Consider the following 2,047-nt stretch of genomic DNA (forward strand, 5'->3'; position numbering starts at 1 on the left):
AGAAATGCTTATGATTTCTGCACATTGATTTTGTATCCTGAAACTGCGAAAGTTGCTTATCAGTTTCAGGAGATTTTGGGCTGAGACGATGGGGTCTTCTAAATATATAATCATGTCATCTGTGAATAGAGACAATTTGACTTCCTCTCTTCCTATTTGAATACCCTTTATTTCTTTTTCTTGCCTGATTGCTCTGGCTAGAACTTCCAATACTATATTGAATAGGAGTGGTGAGAGAGGGCATCCTTGTCTAGTGCCAGATTTCAAAGGGAATGCTTCCAGTTTTTGCCTGTTCAGTGTGATATTGGCTGTGGGTTTGTTGTACATAGAATTTATTATTTTGTGATACATTCCACTGATACCCAGTTTATTGAGGGTGATTAGCATAGAGGGCTGTTGAATTTTGTTGAAGGCCTTCTTTGCATTTATTGAGATAATCATGTGGTTTTTGTCTTTCATTCTGTTTATGTGTTGGATTACATTTATAGATTCGTGTATGTTGAACCAGACTTGCATCCCTGGGATGAAGCCTACTTGACCATGATGAATAAGCTTTTTGTTTTTTAAGTTTTTTATTGCATTCTGTTTGCCAGTAGTTTATTGATGATTTTTGAGTTGATGTTCTTCATGGGTATTGGTCTGAAGTTTTCTTTTTTTGTTGCATCTCTTTCCAGTTTTGGTATTAGAATGATGTTGGTCTCATAGAATGAGTTGGGGAGGATTCCCTCTTTTGTATTGTTTGGAATAATTTCAGAAGTAATGGTACCAGATACTCTTTGTGCTTCTGGTAGAATTCAGCTGTAAACTCATCTGGACCTGTGCTGTTTTTAGTTGGTAGGCTGTTAGTTGCTGTCTTAACTTCAGCCTTTGTTATTGGTCTATTCAGGGTTTCAATTTCTTCCTGGTTTAGTCTTGGAAGAGTGCAAGTGTCCAGGAATTTGTCCATTTCTTCCAGATTTACTGGTTTGTGTGCATAGAGTTGTTTGTAGTAATCTCTGATGGTAGTTTGTATTTCTGTGGAATCAGTGGTGATGTCCCCTTTATTGTTTTTTATTGCACCTATTTGATTCTTCTCTCTTTTCTTTTTTATTAGCCTGGCTAGCAGTCTATCTATTTTGCTGATCTTTTCAAATACAAGCTCCTGGATTTATTTAATTTTTGAAGGATTTTTTGCATCTCTATCTCCTTCAGTTCTGCTCTGATTAGTTATTTCTTGTCTTCTGCTAGATTTTGAGGTTCTTTGCTCTTGCTCCTCTAACTCTTTCAATTTTGATGATAGGGTGTCTATGTTAGACCTTTCTTTGCTCCTCAGGTGGGCATTTATTGCTGGAATTTCCCTATAGAAACTGCTTTAAATGTGTCCCAGAGATTCTGGTATGTTGTATCTTTGTTCTTGTTGGTTTTTAAGAACATCTTTATTTCTGCCTTCATTTCATTGTTTATCCAGTTGACATTCAGGAGCCAGTGGTTCATTTTCCATGAAGTTGTGCAGTTTTGAGTTAGTTTCTTAATCCTGAATTCTAATTTGATTGCACTGTTGTCTGAGAGACTGTTTGTTATGATTTCCATTCTTTTGCATTTGCTGAGTAGTGATTTACTTCCAATTATGTGGTAGATTTTAGAGTAAGTGTGATGTGGTGCTGAGAATAATGTATATTCTGTGGATTTGGGGTTGAGAGTTCTGCAAATGTCAATTAAGTTTGCTTGGTCCAGATCTGCATGCAAGTCCTGGATTTCCTTGTTGATTTTCTATCTCCTTGATCTGTCTAATATTAACAGTGGAGTGTTAAAGTCTCCCACTATTATTGTGAGGGAGTCTAAGTCTCTTCATAGGTCATTAAGGACTTGCTTTGTGTATCTTGGTGCTCCCATACTGGGTGTATATATATTTAGAATAGTTAGCTCTTCTTGTTGTATTGATCTTTTTAACATTATGTAATACTCTTCTTTGTCTCTTTTGATTTTTGTTGGTTTAGAGTCCATTTTATCAGAGACTAGTATTCCCGTCCTGACTTTTTTTTTTTTTTTTTTTTTTTTTTTTTTTTTT

Source organism: Cebus imitator, unplaced genomic scaffold (genome assembly GCF_001604975.1).
Source record: "Cebus imitator isolate Cc_AM_T3 unplaced genomic scaffold, Cebus_imitator-1.0 Scaffold16, whole genome shotgun sequence".
Taxonomy (NCBI): Eukaryota; Metazoa; Chordata; class Mammalia; order Primates; family Cebidae; genus Cebus; species Cebus imitator.